Source organism: Zootoca vivipara, chromosome 15 (genome assembly GCF_965207765.1).
Source record: "Zootoca vivipara chromosome 15, rZooViv2.hap1.1, whole genome shotgun sequence".
NCBI classification, from domain to species: domain Eukaryota; kingdom Metazoa; phylum Chordata; class Lepidosauria; order Squamata; family Lacertidae; genus Zootoca; species Zootoca vivipara.
Window position 1 is genome coordinate 8696026 of NC_142598.1, and position 15409 is coordinate 8711434.

The 15409-nt window shown below is 47.6% G+C and overlaps 1 long non-coding RNA gene across 1 annotated transcript; it reads right to left on the reverse strand.

The window, feature by feature from the left end:
* Positions 1-1017: 1017 nt before the first annotated feature.
* Positions 1018-14621, reverse strand: LOC132591244 (uncharacterized). The gene is made up of 3 exons (XR_009556862.2): positions 14535-14621; positions 3835-3885; positions 1018-1107 (listed from the first exon to the last, which is right to left on the reverse strand). It is a non-coding gene; the product is annotated as an uncharacterized LOC132591244 (long non-coding RNA).
* Positions 14622-15409: the final 788 nt, after the last annotated feature.

The window sequence follows — 15409 nt, forward strand, 5'->3', positions numbered from 1 at the left end:
TTAATTAATATAAAACCGGGGGGGGGGGGAGTCGCCCTCAAAAGGCCTCCAGCTGCCTTCCATTCTGCGGTTCCCATTCTGCCAATTGCCCCTTAGGCCTCTGCCACCTTGTGCATCTCAGCAGGGCTTCCCTCCTGCTCTGTCTGCTACGTACCTCATTTTGGGAGTCCAGGGAGGGGAGGGAAGTGACGGAGCTCCAAGGAGACATTCCCAGGAGCTGCGAGGAAAAGATGCAAAAGACAAGCAATTTAAAAAACACAACCAAACATTAAAACTCAAGGCACCCATAACTGAACCAACAGAACAGCTTCCATTCTGAAGGTTGATATGCCCCCTCCCCTCCTGCCAGGCGTCGCTTAGGCCACTGCCACCTACCCATTCTGGGCTCTGCACACCATGATGTCGTGGAGTCACCTCCTTCCCTTTGCTGCCCTCGTCCGGGGGGCTGCCTGGCCCTTCCTTTGGCTCGTCCTCCTGCAGTGGTGGTGCAGAGAGAGGAGAAAGAGAGCAGCCCAAAATGAGACAGGGAGGAACCCAGAAGCCAAACTCTCCTGTCCGCATTGAGTTGCTAGCCTGGGAAGCCCTACAGCCCTGGCGTCATGGGGAGCTGGTCCATGAGGACAAGTGAGGCAGCAAGCACAGCCTGCCCTTAGCCGTCCCCTGCCTGTCTGCCCCCTTGTTCACAACTGGTCCAGAAGGTGGCCTGGTCGGCCGGCCAGCTTTCTCCTCCTCCTCTTCCTCCCCAGCCTCAGGGTTGCTTTTGTGCAGCTCAGCAGGGCTTCCCTCCTGCTCTGACTGCTACGTACCTCATTCAGTGAATCCCACAGTGAGTCCAGGGAGGACAGTGATGTGTTGGAGCTGTGGGCGCTCTCCGGTGTGATTTTCGGAACCTGCAAGTAAAAGATGCAAAAGAAAAGCAATTAAAAAACACAACCAAACATTAAAAGTCAAGGCACCCATAACTGAACCATGCCCCCTCCCCTTCTGCGAAGCGTCGCTTAGGCCGCTGCCACCTACCCAATATGGGCTCAGTAAGTCAGGACGTATCTCTGAGGGGCCTTCCTCCTCCGGGGGGGGGCTGCCTGGCCCTTCCTTTGGCTCCTCCTCCTGCAGTGGTGGTGGGGAGAGAGGAGAAAGAGAGCAGCCCAAAATGAGACAGGGAGGAACCCAAAAGCCAAACTCTCCTGCCCGCATTGAGTCGCTAGCCAGGGAAGCCCTATGGCCCTGGTGCCATGGAGGGTTGTTCCAACAGAACGAGTGGGGCAGCAAGCACAGCACATTAACTCTCAAGGGGCACCCATAATTGAAACAACAGAACAGCGGCATAGCCCGGTTCAACACGGGGGTCTTGGGGGCGGGGGGCGCTGCCTGGAGCCTCTCTGCCGCCTCCCCCTCAGCTGTAGGACGGCTGAGGGAGAGGCAGTGGGCAGAAGCAAGCCCACTCTGCCGTTTCAGACAGCTCCAAGCCTGCAGGCTCCCAAGCCACCATGTCACTCCCAGGAGAGACGCGTGGCTCAGGCACGCTGCAGGCCCCCGGTAAGTGCTGGCCCCCACGGTGTGGCGCTCAATGCCAGCTGTGTTTTTTTACTCAACTAAAAAGTTTGCTGACCCCAATTCTTTAAAAAAAAAAAACTCGGCTTTTTGCCATTTTGCCACCCCCCTGGTAAGTGCCGGCACCCATGGTTACAAAGCACGGTTATAAAGCACGGATCCTCATGAATTCATATGATTTTTATATTGAAACAAAATAAAACCACCATGATACTCTAGACCAGGCATGTCAAACCTGCGGCCCTCCAGATGTTTTGGACTACAATTCCCATCTTCCCCGACCACTGGTCCTGCTAGCTAGGGATCATGGGAGTTGTAGGCCAAAACATCTGGAGGGCCGCAGGTTTGACATGCCTGCTCTAGACCACATCTTAGTCTGTAGGCACCACCAAAAAATAATGCATCCACTGCTTCATGGGGCTGCAATGTCGCAAAAACGTGGTTTTGAAGCACGGATCCTCACAGATTCTCACGCTTTTTGCCTTGGGCCACACCTAACTCACCCTCAAATCACATATCATGCCCAGGGGCACAGCCTGCACCACAAAAAACACGGATCCACGGCTTCCTGGGGACACCAGCGTGAAAAAACGTGGTTTTGAAGCACGGATCCTGACGGATCCTCATGCTTTTTGCATTGGGTCATCCCAAACTCTCCCTTTATTCTAAGATCTTGTAGATGACCACAGATCTGACTACAAAAATAATGAATCTTCTGCTTCGTGGCATTGGCCAGATGCTGCCCTGGATATATCGGTCTGTTTTTAGACGGGTGTGTGTAGGAATGTTTAGGGATACAGGAAAGGTTATATTATTTATAATATCCTATCCAAACTTGCTTTAACTAATTCTCAGACTTAGCAGAGTTTACATTCCCTTTAAAGCACACAGCGAATGTGGTTGCCTATGTTCACTAGAACCTCTATAACAATATACAGTATATTCCTGGTATATTCCCCTTTATCCCTCTTAAAAGATAAGACACAACACAGTGCTTTATAAAGAGTTTACTCCCATAATCATTTCTGTTCACAATCGGATCCCAAAAAGGTGTTGCTAGCTTATAAAAGATATGTGGAGTCTACTCGTAAGGAGTGGGCTCCATTGTCCTCTCTTGGCTGGAGGCTGAGAGAGGATCTCTCACTAAGGTGTTGTTAGTTTGAGAATGTGTTCAGAAAGAGAGCGTAGTCAGAATAGAGAGAACACGGCTGCTGTCTGTGCTTTTGTATGCCTGTACACTGGTGAAGCCACGCCCACCTCATTACCATGCAGAGGAAGTCTTGTCCCAGGACAGCAGAAAACAGGAAGTTTCTGCTGGCTGGTCAGACATCGCCTTAGTGTGGTCACTCTAAAATGTTGTGCCTGACTTCTCTACTGTGTTTCACATGTCTCAGTGTGCTGGTATGGAGGAAACGGATTCGGCTGAATCTCAATGTACTAAAGATGGGTTTCCCATGGCTGGGGCGGAATGATTTTGTTTCAGTTTCCAGCTGCCAGCTCCTGATGGTACGTAATAGTCAACTGTACCCACCATCAGGAGTCTGGGTGTGATCCTGAACACTTTTGTCTCTATGGAGACAACGGTCACTAATGTAGCCAAGCTGGCATTTTTAAATCTATGTCATGTTAGGTACTTGTCCCTTTCCAACCTAGCCATTGTGATCCATGCAGCGTTCACCTGCAGACTAGACTACTGTAACTTGCTCTACGCTTTAGTTGGGGAGGCCCTGGTATAAATGCCAAAAATAAATAAATAAATATGCAGGGCTACCCTTGAGACTGCTCCAGAAACTCCAAAAGGTCTAAAATGCAGGTGCATGAGTTCGTTCCAGGACTTTGTGGAGAGCCCACAATCAGTTGCTGGTTCATCAGCTGTATTGGCTGCAGGTGGAGTATTGAATGAAAGGTTTTGGTGCAAACCTTTAAACAAACTGTGGCCTTTCCTATCTGTGGGAATTATCTCTCAATACACCCCCCCCCCAAAACTCCTTCACGAATCACTGCCTTGTCATGGCGAAGGGGCTTGAATAACTCAGAGAAGATATGAGGAATGCCGTGCAGGGCCACCCAAGACAAACAGGTCATAATGGAGAGTTTTGACTAAACAAGATCCACCTGGAGCAGGAACTGGCAAGCCAGTCCAGTATCCCTGCCAAGAAAACTCCATGGACAAAGACAACAGGCATATAAAAGTTATGACGCTGGAAGATGAGCCCCTCAGGTCGGAAGGCGTCCAACATGCTACTGAGGAAGAGCAGAGGACAAGTACAAGTAGATTCAGACCTGATGAAGTGGCTGGTCCAAAGCTGAAAGGTCGCTCAGTTGCGGATGTGCCTGGAAGTGAAAGGAAAGACCAATGCTGTAAAGAAAATTATTGCATAGGAACCTGGAATGTAAGATCCATGAAGCATGGTAAGCTGGATGTGGTCAAAAATGAGATGGCAAGAGTTAATATTGACATCCTCGGCATCAGTGAACTAAAATGGATGGGAATGGGCAAATTCAGTTCAGATGATCATCATATCTACTACTGTGGGCAAGGTGCGACGAAAGTCCTTTACTTTCCGCCTTATAACTTTGACCTCTCAATTATTAAAAGCACTAACAGGGATTTCTGAGGTAAATCAAACCTCCCACTTATCCCTCTAGCCTTTCTTTAAACCCTCTAGCACTCGTGGGTTTTCAAAAATAAAAGAGAGTCCTCTTCCAGCCTAAACGTGGCCAGGTACCTATATAGACTCGGGGCTATAAGTAAGACTGTTCCTATGTGTACTCAGATAAGGGTTTCACTTCACTAGAAACTCCCTTACTGTAAAGCTAGCCTCCTTCCTGAGGTAACTTTATTATCATCCAAAACCTGTCTCCTCCTTTAGCCCCCCCACCTTTTCTTGGTGCACTCTCAGCCACAAACTAACCTTTCTCCTCTAAAAGGCAGTTTTGGCAGTTTAAAAGAGTTCCCCACCAACTGGATTCCTGGATACCTTAGCTGGAAAATGAAATAGACGATTACTGGTATGACACTTTAAAGATGGATATTTATTGGCTTGAATCTTAATGGTTGCTTTCTGGTATCATTGGTACAAACTTAATTTCACAGGTAACGTTCTTGGTAATCAAATAACAGAATACCTATCAACTACTTCATCTACTCTAAGTCTACCTTCTCCACAACCACCCAAGCTCCCACACAAAAAACCTCAACTGCCAACTGACATAACAGTTCCCCTTTCCATTTAAACCCCATGCAGGCCACGCCTCCCATGGAATGTTGCTGTCAGTTAACCAGGAGTCTGGGTTAACCCTTCGATAGGTTGATTGCGAAACAAAAACATAACATAACAGTTTCAAATTCGCCACATGGCAAGGCTCCCATAGAAGAAATTGAGTGGCCCTCATATTCAACAAAAGAGTGGAAAAAGCTTTACTGGGATCCAATCTAAAAAATGATAGAATGATTTCGATAAGAATCCAAGACAGACCTTTTAACATCACAGTAATCCAGGTTTATACAACACCTTTTATAAATGACACCAAAAAGAAGGATGTTCTTCTCATTATAGGGGATTGGAATGCTAAAGTAGGGAGTCAAGAGATAAAAGGAACAACTGGCAAGTTTGGCCGTGGAGTTCAAAACGAAGCAGGGCAAAGGCTAATAGAGTTCTGCCAAGAGAACAAGCTGGAAATCACAAACACTCTTTTCCAACAACACAAGAAACGACTATACACATGGCCATCACCAGATGGGCAGCATCGAAATCAGATTGACTCTATTCACTGCAGGCAAAGATGGAGAAGCTCTATTAAAAAGAAATCCTTCCAGTAGCACCTTAAGGTACCCCTGACCATTAGGACCAGTCATGGACAACTCTAGGGTTGCTCGCTCATCTCGCTCTATAGGCCGAGGGAGCCTGCGTTTGTCTGGACAGCTTCCGGGTCATGTGGCCAGCATGACTAAGCTGCTTCTGGCGAACCAGAGCAGCACACGGAAACGCCGTTTACCTTCCCACCGCAGCGGTACCTATTTATCTACTTACACTTTGATGTGCTTTCAAACTGCTAGGTTGGCAGGAGCTGGGACTGAGCAATGGGAGCTCACCCCATCGCGGGGATTCATTATATATGTCCAGTCTCTTTAGAATCTAGGCCCCAGCATGCTTTATTATTGCTTGGTGCAGGTCTGCCTTAAAGTAGTCTAAGAATGGTTTGCTCCAATTTGTACTGAGTTTATCAAATTTGAATCTGTAGCCTTGCTCAGAATTTGACCTCAGAAGATGAAAAAAGTCAGCAAGGTATACCTTGGTATCTTCTGAACTGGCCCCATGTTTTTTCAACCAAAACACGATGTCTCTGTGAATGTGATTCCAGCATACCGCTCTGTGGCTCTTGAGCAAAACATGATCCAAAGCCTTTTCAATTCCCTTTTCTCTGTCAGACACTATGACAACTTTATCTGAATTGAGCAATGGACACTGTTTTGAAAGGGTTTCCAAAAATCTCCTGTGATTGTCCTCTCGCCTGTCCTCATGAACATTACAGGAATCAGTGGTGATTCCGCGAAAAGCCTCTCCCCCATGCTTTTCAACATCTACATGAAGCCACTGGGAGAGTTCATCAGGGGGTTTGGGCTGGGTGTTCAACAGTATGCGGATGATATCCAGCTCCACCTCTCTTTCAAATCAGAACCAGTGAAGGCGCCTTGGTGAAGGTCCTGTGTGAGTGTCTGGAGGCAGTTGGAGGATGGATGGCGGCTAATACTAGATTGAGGTTGAATCCTGACAAGACAGAAGTACTGTTTTGGGGGGACAGGAGGCGGGCAGGTGTGGAGGACTCCCTGGTCCTGAATGGGGTAACTGTGCCCCTGAAGGACGAGGTGCGCAGCCTGAGAGTCATTTTGGACTCACAGCTGTCCATGGAGGTTCAGGTTAATTCTGTATCCAGGGCAGCTGTCTACCAGCTCCATCTGGTACGCAGGCTGAGACCCTACCTGCCCACAGACTGCCTCACCAAAGTGGTTGATACTCTAGTTATCTCTCGCTTGGATTACCGCAATGTGCTCTATGTGGGGCTACCTTTGAAGGTGACCCGGAAACTACAACTAATTCAGAATGTGGCAGCTAGACTCAGGGGCATCTTTCCCGTTGGGCTGAGTGGCATGTCTACGTGCGCTTAAACCGAAAGAGGTCGCTTTAGAAATTCAGCACCATTTCTGACATGTTCATAATAAGGGGGTTTACGTGCTTATGCTCACAATGTAAATAAACCAGAAAATAACACTTGCAATTATAAGTATCTTATTTTTCCTTATTTTAATAATTTCAGGGGGGGGTGACAAAAAAAAACTCCGCACCGGGTACCACCTGACCTTGCTATGCCATTGGATTGACAACTCTGGGAAATGGAGGGGGCGGGGCACTGGAGGGATCTTTGCACTACGGCGCTGGATATGCTTAAGACGGCCCTGGCTAGACTGGTGACTGGGAGTGGCCACCGAGGCCACGTAACACCGGTCTTGAAAGACCTACAATGGCTCCCAGTACATTTTTGAGCACAATTCAAAGTGTTGGTGCTGACCTTTAAAGCCCTAAACGGCCTCAGTCCAGTATACCTGAAGGAGCGTCTCCACCCCCATTGTTCTGCCCAGACACTGAGGTCCAGCTCCAAGGGCCTTTCAGCAGTTCCCTCACTACCAGAAGCCAAGTAACAGGCAGAGGGCCTTCTCGGTAGCAGCACCCACCCTGTTGAATGCCCCTCCATCAAAGGTCAAGGAACTAAGCAGCTATCCTAATTTTAAAAGACATCTGAAGGCAGCCCTGTTTAGGGAAGCTTTTAATATGTAATGCTGTATTGTTTTGATATTCGATTGGGAGCCACCCAGAGTGGCTGGGGAAACTCAGCCAAGTGGACAGGGTATAAATTATTATTATTATTATTATTATTATTATTATTATTATTATCCACCACCGGCGCTCTAGCCATCTCAGCAATTGTTTCATTGCCCTCAGATCCATGGAAACCATGGGGCTGTCCATGCTCCATACAATGAGATAGAGCGCTTTGGAGCCAAACAGTCAATAGCCCTGGTTATCTCCACATTCCACTGAGCCACCAGGGAATCAGCTGAAAGGCCATCAGCATGGGATAAAGCATCCCTTACCATTCTCTGGAAACCATTTGGATCCATAAAGTGGCGGGGGCGGTCCATCCAAATTGGTCCCACCTCCCTGGAGAGGGGAAGGGTCGCAGAGAAGTCCAGTTGCACCAGGAAATGATCTGACCATGGCACTTTTTTAGCTTCACTTTTACTTATTGTCATATCACCAACATCCATAGAGGTGAACACCAGGTACAAGCCACGGCTATGAGTTGGGCCAGACTTAGTCAGGGAGGCCATGCTTTCCACAAAGTCCCAAGCGGCCCCTTTTAAGGTCAGGTCAGCATGGATGTTAAAATCCCCTAGGACAACCAAACTAGTTGTCTCCAGGAGAACATCCGCCACAACCTGAAGCACCTTGGGCAGGGAATCCTTGGTGCAGCGAGGAGGTCGGTACACCAAAAGGAATCCTGTACTGCCCCTATTGCCCACCTTCCAGAACATGCACTCAGAGTGAGAACTAAGTCTTCCCAATAGGACACCTGGTGCAAACTAATGACTTCCTAAAAATCACTGCAATCCAACTAATTATCCTGCCGGCAGTAAACTCCGTAGGTCAAAAGGCTTTTATGACCAACAACCTTAAAATACCACAACAGAATGTATCCATCTTTGAATGTATCTCTCCTTTATGTATCTCTTGCACTAAAAAAGTAACTAGAACAGAAGGATGTAACCAAAGATCTTATGTGACTTTACATCGCTGTATACTTGATCTGTCAATATTTTCATCTTCTGCCGTTCACGTTTTTGCGCCACGGTATCGCCAGGAAGCCATGCCCCTGGACATGATATGTGATTTGACAGTGAGTTAGCTGTGGCCCAATGCAAAAATTGTGAGGATCCGTCAGGATCTGTGCTTCAAAACCACGTTTTTTCAGCCTGGTGTGTCGCCAGGAAGCCATGGATCCATGATTTTTGTGGTGCAGTCTGTGCCTCTGGACATGATGTTTGATCTGCTGGTGACTTAGTTTGATCTAGTGCAAAAATCATGAGGATCCATGAAGATCCGTGTTTTTGCGCCATTGCGGCCCCACGAAACAGTGGATGCATGATTTTTTTGATGCTGCCTACAGACTAAGACATGGTCTACTACAGTATCATGGTGGTTTTATTTAATTTGAAGGAAAAAATCATATGAATTCATGAGGATCCGTTTAAAATCATCTGGATCGCTGACCCCAATTTAAAAAACAAAACAAAACTCGGCTTTTTGTCATTTTGCCACCCCCCTCAGTGATGACACCTGGGCCAATTCCCAACCCCCCACTCTCCTTTCTCTGTAACTGCAACAGAATAAAAGGACTCAAAACTTCCTTAGCAATTTCCTGTTGGTCCCCTCACCATTTTCCTGGACATTAATCTTCAGACTTTGCTGTCTCGTGGTCTAAGGCTGTCTCGCGGTCTAAGGCTGTCTCTGGCTGTTTCGCTGTTGAGCCAAGGCTGGGGTTGGCTTCAACTGCCAAGTGAGGTTGGGGTCCTGAGCTGATGTCAGACAGGTTCCGATCAGTCCATTTCCTCTAGGGGGGGGGACGGGGGACGGACGACCTGTTCCCCCTTAGGGTGACCGTTTAACACACCACCCAAGAGAAAAAGAAAAAGAAAAGCGGAGAAATCTTCTAATTCTGTAGCAAGAAATAATGAGTGCCAGGAGTTTTCTTTTCCCTGCACTCCTCCGTTGAAACACCTTTTCTTCATCATCATCATCATCATCATCATCATTTATTATTAAACTATATTTAATGAACACTCATATCAGAGTGCTCTGTAAATTGATAGCCATAGTCTTTCTATATTGTACAACCTTTAATGCTCTTCCGCATCCGTTTAATGTTCCTAAACCCTTCTTTTAGAAGCACCTTAAAGACCAACTAAGTTTTTATTTTGGTATGAGCTTTCGTGTGCATGCACACTTCTTCAGATACAGTGAAATGGAAGTTTCCAGGCACTTATGTAGAGAAGGGGTGGGGAGGGGTGGGGATGGGGAGGGGGGATCACTCAGAAGGGTGGTGGAAATGGGTGATTGACTGACTGATAGCTGTTGATGACCGCAAACGACTGCAAATGGTTTTGCATGAAAAAGCAAGGGTTGAGATGGCTGAAGATCGCTTATCATGTATAATGAGATAAGAATCCGATATCTCTGTTCAAACCAGGTCCCTCCATGGTTTTGAGCTTGGTGATAAGTTGCAATTCAGCAACTTCTCTTTCCAGTCTATTTCTGAAATTCTTTTGTAGTAAGACAGCTACTTTGAGATCTTGTATAGAATGTCCTGGGAGATTGAAGTGTTCTCCTACTGGTTTTTCTGTCTTCTGGTTCCTGATGTCAGATTTATGTCCATTTATCCTTTGGCGTAGGGTTTGGCCTGTTTGTCCAATATAGAGAGCTGAAGGGCACTGTTGGCATTTGATGGCATACACAATGTTAGAGGATGAGCAATTAAATAGTCCTGAGATGGTATGTTGGATGTTGTTGGGGCCAGTAATGGTGTTGTCTGGGTGTATGTGGCAGCAAAGTTGGCATCTGGGTTTATTGCAGGCTCTGGTACCAGTGTCCATGTTAAGTCTGGTGGTTGTATTATTGTGGGTGAGGAGTTGTTTAAGATTGGGTGGCTGTCTGTAGGCAATGGAGTGACCTGGTTTGAACAGAGATATCGGATTCTTATCTCATTATACATGATAAGCGATCTTCAGCCATCTCAACCCTTGCTTTTTCATGCAAAACCATTTGCAGTCGTTTGCGGTCATCAACAGCTATCAGTCAGTCAATCACCCATTTCCACCACCCTTCTGAGTGATCCCCCCTCCCCATCCCCACCCCTCCCCACCCCTTCTCTACATAAGTGCCTGGAAACTTCCATTTCACTGTATCTGAAGAAGTGTGCATGCACACGAAAGCTCATACCAAAATAAAAACTTAGTTGGTCTTTAAGGTGCTACTGAAGGAATTTTTTTTATTTTACTTCGATCCAGACCAACACGGCTACCTACCTGTAACCTTCTTTTAGATTCTGTTAGACTTTAATATATACTTTGTGTTTAATACTTTTTAGCTTTCCAAAACGTTTTACAGATTGTAAATCACTGTACCCCACCCTACTGAATGCTGGTCTACTACCGTAAAAAGATTTGATTGATTGAAATGAAGTTGCTCATTAATATTAGTAATAATAGTGAAACAAGAGGCCCCTCCCATCTTTGCCTTGCTCCACCCAGTGGGCGTGACCACCCCACTAAACCCCACCCCGCCTCTCCCCGCTTTCCGACACCGTCTTTCGCGACCTATTGCCTCCCCCAGCTCCACTCTCCCCGCCTCTTTTCACAATGGCTTGCCCGGATTGGCGTAGGCGGCCTGCCACTGTCGCGAGCAATGGAGCTCCCCCCTCCCCACTCTTCCCGCTTGCCTCGCCCCGCCCCGCCCCTTGCCGCCCGCTGATTGGTCAAGACGAGGGCGTGAGAGGCGTGGCCCGGCGGGACTAGCCCGGAGGGAGACGTGGTGACGGCGTCAGAAGCAGGGGAGGGGCTGAGTCGGCAGCGGGATGCGCATGGGGCACCTGCCCCCTCCTCACCTAAGGGGGAAATGGCAAATGGGGAGAGGAGTAACTGAGTTGGAACCCTCCCCCTTTAAAAGACAAACAGATAAAAATATCTTTATTGGTGTAAAGGAGATAATTTGGGGTGGGGTGAGTTGAAAGCTTATTGCCCCCCCTTCCATAGTTTGTCTCCAATAGCTTAGGGGACTTAAAGTCTGTGGCTCAGCCTCTGACCCCTCCCCATTTTAAAGGCCCATTCCACTTGAGGGGAGGGGCAGCTTGCTTCCGTGCATCCCCTCCCCTCTGGCTTGAAATTGGTTGGGGGCCTTATGCCCTTTCTGATCCATTGGGGGGGGTTATAAATGTGACCCTCCCCCCCATTCTGAAACCTGGGAGGTTGTAACCGGATAAAATAACAGAGACGGTGGCGCCCTGAATACTGTGTTTTGTTTGCCGACACATGCACGTCTGTAGATCGAGACCGTGCAACATAGCGTACAGCGATCCCCTTTGTTTCCTCCTTTTCCCCATTCATAAAGTGCTTGACCAATCAACAAGCGCCGTTCCTGACAGCTCCCTATTTCCTTTGGCAATCAGAAACACGGGATCAACGCTTGCATCTGCAAAGCAGCTCAGCTCAAGTTTGCAGGGAACCCCCGCTGGGCAACAGCGAAAGTGCGAAGAAGCCATCGACACTAACTGGCTGCATTTGGTCGATCCTATATTTAGTAGGAATCTTTAGAAATTCATAATAAATCATTCCAGTGGTGGGTTTTTTTTTCCTTCCAAGGTTGCTTTATTCAGGGAAAATGTGGCCATCCGAGGAGGGGTTTGGGGCTGAGCCTGGCATTGCCATAATCTCTGAAGCATATAGTCACGTCCCCACCTGCCCTATTGCATAAGGGTTAAGCCCCTCCATTCTAACTGGAGGGTCACCGCCATAATGTCTAGGTCCAGGCTGGATAGTAACACAGCAGGCCTCTGCATCAGGTGTGAGGAACCCCTGATCTTCCTGACACTACTGAAATACAGTTTCTATCACCTCTTGCCATTGGCTATGCATTCTGGGACGGATAAGAATTGTAGTTCAACATCTGGAGGGCTAAAGTTACAGGTAAGTAGCCGTGTTGGTCTGACGTAGTAAAAAAAAAAAATCCTTCCAGTAGCACCTTCGAGACCAACTAAGTTTGTCACTGGTATGAGCTTTCGTGTGCATGCACACTTCTTCTTCTAGGGTGACAGAGCAGGTTTCCCACACCTGCTCTGTCACCCCAGGGTCATTGTGAGGGTCATGGTTTAGTGGCCTCTACTCATGGATACGCAACCCATTAAACTCCTTCATCTACCAGCTGCTATGGTTAAGGAGTGACCTTTCTTGAGCCCCCCAGTTGCGGGAAATAGTACAAGCACCTGTTTCCTGATTTGTGATCTTCCTTGCTGAGCCCCCTGTGATAATGACCTTGGACTGTTGTCTGCCCTTGTCTCTAGATCATATTTTGTATCTAGACTCATTCTCTGTGCTTGGTATTGGTTTGTTCAGTGTGCTGCACCTGCAAATCTACCATTGTTGGTGAGGACGTTGGTGAGAGGCTTATACTTCCTGGGTCTGGACCCCTAAGCTCTGTGGATACGACGGTTCTGTTGCCTGGGGTCGATGAGAGCTGTATAAGGGAGTCCTTGGAGCACCCCTCAATTGCCTAACCTTGGCTCCCATAGGTTCAGGTCAGGGGTCACAAGCAAGATACTTCAGCCAGGAGATAGAAGCAAAACAGTGACCTGTAGACTTGATCTTTATTGTTGCGACAAGACTTCTCACTACCACAAAGACGAAGCAACCAGCAGCCCCGAACAATGGTTACATCAGTATTTAAAAGTTTCCCAAAGTTTCCCATAATACATTTCCAGAAGCATCATCAAGACATCATAGATATGTCACAGAAAAGGTGTGGTCTCAGGCATGCCCCTGTCACTCAAATATAGTCTTTCACACATACTCCTTTACAGTACAAAGGAAAGTTCTCGGGTCCCTGAGTTCAACAACATCTGAAGTGTCACATTTTCTCTATCCCTGAACAGAAAAAGCAACTTTAGGAGGAGGTAATTCAGAGTAGAGAAATAAGGGTATGGTTATGATAACTCTTGCTCAATAAAATGGGCATAAACAACCGAATAAAGAGTTAATTGGGAAATGCTGGTTATCAGCTGGCTTCCAGTAAGAGGTCTGGATAGAAATGGAACCTGGACAATCTCCAAAGACATTGTTGCAACACGTCTGCATGTTTACTAGGTCAAATATGCAGTTTGGTTAACTCAAAAGCAAGTGCCCTAATACTGGGTGAGAAATTACTGGTGGTGATAGGGGCTGCAAGTGAGAGGCAGAAAGCATCACAAGTATTTTGAGGAAACCAAGGCCAACAAAAAATCCACAGTTGCCATGTGTACACACTGCAGGGGGTACTGATGTACCCACACAGCAGAGGGTACCGTACTGATGCTGTGTGGCGTGCGCATGACACATAGCATGCCCTGCAACATGCGTAAGTGATGTTGGCACGGCACCAGTGGTGGAGCTTCATCCTCCGGCATGGGGGGGGGAGAGCAGGCAAGGGCAGGACTGGTGCATGTCCCGGGGGCGTGGCACGCGTCCTGGGGGCGTGGTGCTCAGCACAGGCTGGGGGGCAGCCGCAATGGCACCCCACCAGGATCACGCTGCCGGGGGCAGTGTGCTCCCCGCGCACTCCTCTTCCTCCGCCAGTGGTCAGCACTGGCACTGGGTGTTGTCATGGAATCATAGAGTTGGAAGGGACCCCAAGGGTCCTCTAGTCCAACCCCCTACAATGCAGGAATCTCAGCTAAAGCATCCATGACAGATGACCATCCAACCTCTGCTTGGACACCTCCAAGGAAGGAGAATCCACAACCTGACAAGGGAGACCGTTTCACTGTTGATCAGCTCTTACTGTCAGAACCTTTTTTCCGTACTGTATGTTTAGTTGGAATCTCCCTTCTTGTAACTTGAAGCCATTGGTTTGAGTCCTACACTCCAGAGCAGGGGGAGACAAGCTTGTCCCATCTTGCATGTGGCAGTTTTGTTACTGACCTCCTGACTACAGCTTCTAACTGATTGTTTGGCTCTGACACTTGCTGGGAAATCTTGGGCCATTCACAGTTTCTCAGCCTCATCTGCCATGGAAAACGGTTGTGAGAATGACATTTGGTGGTGGGGCTGGGAGGACCATGTAAACTGCCCTTAGCTCGTTGGAGAGAAGGCAGTGTATAAATTAAATAAAGGCACTCACCTGTTTTGCAGAACTAGAACCTATATGCATCTAGCAGCAGTGACATCTTGTCAGTTGAACTCTTTCCCAGTCTGCATCTGCACTGAAATTATAATTTTTGCTTGTGTGTCTGCTGCCCTGGGCTATTTTGGGAGGAAAGATAAGAATAGCAATAACAATTTTGTTGTCCCTGGAAAGCTGCACCTGTTCAGTTCCTGCCTATGATGCACCTTTAAAGGCACAAGAGCACTGCCAGAGGAAAAATGAGTGACAATTTTAGAATGGTTCTAAGTCAGGGTTGGGTCTTTCTAGCTGGCTCTCAAAGCTTTCCCCAGGCCACATTCCTAGTTGTCCCTACTTAAGAAAAGTCACACAAAAATGTATCACCAAAAGAACTACTCCAGATTAACGAGTGTGGACAAGCAAACAAAAGAAAAATCATATGAACTGATGAGGTCCTTTTCCTTGTGCCTCCTCCACCATAGGTCCCAAGGTCAGCAACACAAGAAAGGGCCTTTTTTGCAGTGGCTCCGTTTGTGGAATGCCCTCCCCAGGGACGTTTGTCTGGCACCTTCATTAGTTATACACCTTTAGGCACCGGGCGAAAACATTCTGATTAAACATCTATGGCATTTAAAAGGGGGGGCATTGTTTTGTCTGCAATTATGCTATGTATTGCTGTGTTTTTATACTGTTGGGCGTCCTCGGATGAAGAGCAGTATATACATTTAATTAATGAAACTGTTGCTGTTGTTAAATAGCGCGGAGCATCCGCGGAGCTCTCGAGCTCGTCCACTCCTCCTCCGCGATTTCGCTCTCTAATCCCCTTTCTAAATTACCAACAGGATGCGCTCCGAGCGCGGCGCAGCCTCCCTTTTCTCGCCCGGGGAAGGCGG